This window comes from Hevea brasiliensis, chromosome 10 (assembly GCF_030052815.1).
Source record: "Hevea brasiliensis isolate MT/VB/25A 57/8 chromosome 10, ASM3005281v1, whole genome shotgun sequence".
Classification (NCBI taxonomy): Eukaryota; Viridiplantae; Streptophyta; class Magnoliopsida; order Malpighiales; family Euphorbiaceae; genus Hevea; species Hevea brasiliensis.
Window position 1 is genome coordinate 19312741 of NC_079502.1, and position 6239 is coordinate 19318979.

Below are 6239 nucleotides of genomic sequence, written 5' to 3' on the forward strand. Positions count from 1 at the left end.
GAATGACCTGATATTTTGCTCTGAGTGCAATAAGCTATAGAGCTACAATTTTGCTTTTTTGACCAGAATCTAAAAACCAAGAGAAATAGGACTTTAAGCTAGACTAATCTAGCATATAAAAATTGAGAACTTGACATTTACATACAATGATGCTTGAAATAATTTGGCAATGAATGCCAACTTGTATAAATGGTAAGTTGCACTATATTGGTAGCATATTGAAATGCAAAATGTGACATATTAGTAACATTAAACCTAATTCACCTAGAGTGCATCGATGGTCAACATTTTAGGTTGACTAAGGAAAATAATAGAATTAAATAAATTAATTATTAAACCTTATTGTTAGAGACAGTTTAAATGAGTACTGAAATACTTCAAATTGTGTGTTTCAGTTAGTAAAGACTCAGGGAAGGGGAAGGAAACACTGAGTCAGGGCCAAGGGGTTATACTTCAGAGGTTTGTGCACAACAGTTATTTCTTTTGAATTTTCATTTGAAATGAATTATGACAATTATCAGTTATTGTTTAAATTGTGAAAATTTGTTTGAATGATATTTGATGGATACTTGTTGCTTGGAAAACATTGTAAATGGTTCAAAACCACAACTATCACATATATTGATTGAATTCCTCGCTAGCTTGTCTAGTGGGATGAATTGACTTTAAATTCCCTCTTTGGCTAAAGTATTGAAGTGTGTGCCTGTTGAGGACGAATAGAATGAGTACTCATATTATTGCTAGCTAGCTATGTTATTCCTCACTAGCCATCGGCTTTTGGGGCGAATTGGGCTATGGAATCATGATTAAGCTGTGTGTGTGATTTATTGATATTTATTGTGATATTGAGAAATGGAGTTTAAATTCTTTATGACATTCTCTGTCTTTTGAATTTAACTATGATTTTAAGTATCCACGGTTCATATGATTTATGGTTTATGATTTTAAATTGTATTTTCTTAATGTTGTACACCACTGAGACATTGGCTCAGCAATAGCTTTTTCATTGCTATCGCAAGTAGACGGATGGACAGCGCAGCAGAATAGGCTGCTTGTGCTACATTTTGAGATTTCACGGATATATTGAGTATACCATATTTTGTAGTTTTTATTATAATGTATGTGCACTGTATGTATATATTGTACTTAGTCTTGAGCAGTTGTAAACTAAAATCGTAAATTATTTTGGCTTGTAATAATATTGTGATATATTTATCTTATCTCAGCTTTTGGAAACACTGGAAAATTGATTGTTGAACTGAGTTGATAATGTTGAGAAATTTATTGTGTTGAACAAATTTATTGGAGTTTGGGATTGTAGAAATATATATTGGAAGTGCTTTTTACAGGTTTTTGAAGAACTGTTTTAGTCAAAATACAGATGGCACTCTGTCAAAATTTTTGTAGAAATTATTGATACTCAAATTTGTTATTTAGTTTCACTTCAGTAAAAGAAAATTTTTAACACCTGTCAATAGTGCTCACCACTGTAAAAAGAAGTAAGAAAAGGTTTAAAATCCCTTGTAGTGTATTTAATAGGTTATTAGTAGGCAAAGTTTGGTAATTCATTAGGTATACTATGGGAACATGTTATGCCTTACAGAGGGGTAGGGTGTGACACACAGACTACAAAAGTCTGAAATATTTGCCAACCCAGAAGGAATTCAACCTATGGCAAAGAAGATGGATTGAGTTCCTATGGACTATGACTGTGTGATAGATTATCATCCTGGGAAGGCAAATGTGGTTGCTGATGCTCTGAGCAGGAAGTCTATTACAGCTTTGAGATTCCTGAATGCTCGCCTATCTTTAGCTCAGGATGGAACTATTTTAGCTTAGTTGCAAGTGAAGCCAAACTTGCTACAGCAGATACAGGAGGGGCAGAAGCAGGATGAAAAATTAATGACTGTTATAGAAAAAATTAAAGAGGGCAAGGAAACTGAGTACGAGATGAAAAAGGATGGGTGCTTGTATTACAAGGGAAGAATATGTGTACCAGATGATGGGGAACTGAAGAAGAGTATACTGAAAGAGGCACACAGTAGTTTCTATGCTATGCACCCAGGGAGTACTAAAATGTACCACGATTTGAAGTCCCAATATTAGTGTCCTGGTATGAAGAAGGATATTGCTGACTATGTAACTAGATGCTTGACATGTCAGCAGGTCAAGGCAGAGCACCAAGTTCCATCAGGTTTGTTACAACCTATAAACATACCTGAATGGAAATGGGACCACATCACCATGGATTTTCTCAGTGGTCTACCTCTCACTCAGAAGAAACATGATGTAGTATGGGTGATAGTAAATAGATTAACTAAGTTAGCTCATTTTCTGCCAGTCAGAATCGACTATTCACTAGAGAAACTAGCAAAGTTGTACAGTAGTGAGATAGTTTGGCTACATGGAGTCCCAATTTCCATTATATCTGATAGAGACCCAAGGTTTACATCTAGATTGTGGAAGAAGTTGCAAGAAGCCTTGGGTACACAACTCCAATATAGCACGACTTTTCATCCTCAAACGGATGGATAGTCGGAATGGGTGATTCAGGTAAACCTTAAAACTTATTGAATTATTATAAATGTTAAACTCAAATAATAGTAATAACATGAAGTATGTACTAGGTGCTTGAGGATATAATGAAGAGTTGTGCTACAGAGTTTGAGGGAAGTTGGGACAGATACCTCCCACTGGTAGAATTTACTTACAATAATAGCTATCAGAGTAGTATTCAAATGGCTCCATATGAGGCACTGTATGGGAGGAAGTGCAAAACACCCTTGTGTTGATAGAACTGGTTGAAGATAAACTTGTGGTGCCATAACTAGTGAAATAGACTGAGGAAAAGGTAAAATTGATCAAAGCTAATTTGAAAGCTGCCTCTGACAGACAGAAATCATATGCCGACTTGAAAGGATATATAATATGAAGTGGGCGAGAAAGTGTTCTTAAAAGTGTTGCCATGGAAGAAGGTAGGAGATTTGGGAAAAAGGGTAAGTTAAGCCTTAGGTTTATTGGCCCATATGAAGTTATTGAGCACGTGGGACCAGTAGCCTATAGGTTAGCTTTACCACCAGAGCTGGATAAGATCCACAATGTATTCCATGTCTCGATGCTGAGGAGATATAGATCATATCCTTCACATGTCATCCCAGTATAATAGATTGAAGTACAACTAGACTTGACATATGAAGAGAAACCTATGAGGATCTTAGCTCAGGAGATCAAGGAAATGCGGCACAAGCAGATTCCACTGGTGAAGGTTCTATGGAGGCACCACAATACTAAAGAGGAAACTTGGGAGAGTGAAGAGATGATGAGGCAACAGTTCCCTCAATTGATTGCACCAGGTAAATTTCGAGGATGAAATTTTATTTTAGAGGGAAAGAATTGTAATGCCCTCATTTTAGGTAGTCCGTACATTCTACTGTTCCGATGACTAATGTCTGATCGGACATCCAGAATGTCTGGAACTATATTTAAAATAGAGTGCGGAGCCATAAATAAGCTAAACAATGATTAACCAAAGTTAAAGAGAAATCAAAGAATGAAATGCAAAGGGATTAAGGAGCACAAGGTTCCGGTGATGGGTAACCCTAACGAGAAGCAACTGTGGGTTCAGTTGCCAACCCCAGACTCATGAGGAACTCGGTGAAATAATTATTTGGGATTTAATTGAAGGATTAATAAGGTTTAAGTGACAATAAAATTTATACCAATCGGTAAAGACAATTATGACTCGATAAGTTCAATGAAGGGCATTTTGGTCATTTCACTTGGAGAATTGACTTTTGACCAAAATATCAATTTAATTAAGTAAGATTAAAGTAATAAAATATGAAGAAATATTAATAAAAAATTCAAATGGAAATGAGTAGAGAAAATAAGAAAAGAAAATAGAAGAAGTGAAATTTAACTCTAATTATGACATAAGCATGAGGTCATGATGACCTAATTAAAACTTTTGACCAATTATAATCAGACAAATAAATATAAATAAGAGATAAAGATCAAAAATTGGAAAAAGCTATCTTCTTCCCCAAATTCTCTCTTGGCCGAACTAACACCCTCACCTCTCTTCCTCCATTTTTGATTTTTTTCAAGCTTAATTTCCTTTGAATTTTTTCCTTATTTTCCATAAATCCCAACACAAAAACATGATTTTAGACCTTACTTAAGAGATTAGTAGCAAAAAGAAAAGGAGAAAAGGAAGAATTGGATAGCTTGGACATCTCATAATTGAGGTATGTGCAAGTTAGTTTTAAATTCTTGGATATTACTTGAATTTAATTTGAGATGCATAGAAATTTTAAAGAAAATGTCACACCTTACCCCTCTGTTAAATTTAGCTTAACACAAATCCAAAATAAATTTAGCTTCACAATTACTTAGCTCTAACGTGTTAAATTCGACGTTCTCGAAATTTTTGTGTTTTGGGTTACTATTCACTGCACTATTCAAGTCAAATAGTTGACTTTCTAAGACTTAATAGGTATGGGAACTCCAACTTCACCCACATACCATATTTTGGTCATTAAACTTGTTGGTTTTGGTCATTTTCTCAAAGCTTAGGTCATTTTGGCAAAATTGCCAATTTCCGATTTTGGTGCTCCGTAGTTGCACTGTTCCATTGGTCGATCTACTGTTGGAATTTAACCAAACTTCCTTCATAGAAAATGTTCCTTATTGTCTTAAGTGTATTCTCATTTTTGGATCACCTCAATCGGAGTTTTTTAGCTCAAGTTATAGTCAAAATAAATTTACTGTTTACGTGTACTGTTCATACTGGTATTTTGGGTCTGGCAGATTTTTGGTCAAAATTTGTTCAGTAATTTGATCAAGTTAAGTTCATAATTTGGTCTAACTTTCTTCATACGAAATGTTCTACTATGTCTTAGGTTTCCATCGATTCAAGAATCACCTAATTCCGAGTTTCCTAGAGAGAGTTATGGCCCTTCAAACATTACTGCTCAAATAGAATTCTGCAGAATTGCAGGTTTGGTAATTCAACTTTGCTCAATAATTTGAATGGGTTAATGGCCTAATTTGGGTTGGTGTTCTTCATGAAAGTTTTAGGTCTATATCATATCTAATTGCTGGTAAAATTTCAGGTCACTTTGACCTTCCTAACTCGAGTTATGACCAATTGAACAGTTACTGTTCATTTGGTCAGTTTGGTGCAGTGGCAGCCTGCTCTCATTTCACTTTGGTCAATTTGTTCACCAAGTTTTAGTCAGTTTTTTGCCATGATTCCTTAATGAAAATTGTGCTATTTTATGTCTATTTTCATCTCCAATTGGTGGCATATCAATTGGGCTTGTAAAATTTGAGTTTTGGTCCTTCAAAGTGGGTTTGGTCATGCTGCTACGAATTTAACTTAGTTTCCTATCATTCCCACACAACTTATTTGGTCATAATTGACCATTATTTCATTTCACAATAGGTTAAACATGCCATTTATGCATTTCTCCAAATTTTTTTCACAAACCCTAGCATACAAAACTCTAATCTCACTTGATTGTTACAATTACTTACATTTATGCCTTTTCATCTTACTACCATACTCATGCAAGTTTATTAACACCTTTAATTCATTTAAAATACATCCACACTCATACATCCATGGCTAGCTGAAAATTACCTCTCTTCCTAATCATGCAATATTTTTCAATTTCTTCATATAATCTCATTCATTTCTACCCTAAATCCATCATATAAACTAAAAAGAAAAGTTGGATTAGTTTACCTTAAGTGAGCAGAATTTGTCTATCTAATTCTTCAATTTTCCTCTACTTTTCTTCTTTCTTTTGTGATCAAACTTCTTCTCAAGTAACTAAATCAGGTTCTAATAAGTCAAGTTGGGGTCAAAATAGGCTTAAATGGTTGAAAGAAAGCTTGGATTCAAGCTTCTCTAGTGTAACAATGGTGGTTTATGGAAGAGGGAAGAGAGAGTCACGTTTTTTATGAAGAAGATGACTTTAATTTTTTTTTCTTTTGTTTTCTTTTATTTACTTTGCTATGGAAGACCATAAAAAATCTAATTTAATAAATATTTAATAAATTCTTTTATGATATCATCTTTGACTTTTCCAACCTCTTCCCTTTTCTTTTTTTTTTTCTATTTATTTTTCTATTAGTTCTTTAATTTAATTTTCGATCCCGAAATATTCTTTTCTCCGATTTTATTTGACAGTTAGGCCAGGAGTCAGCTCTCGGGGTCAATTGACCAAATCGGC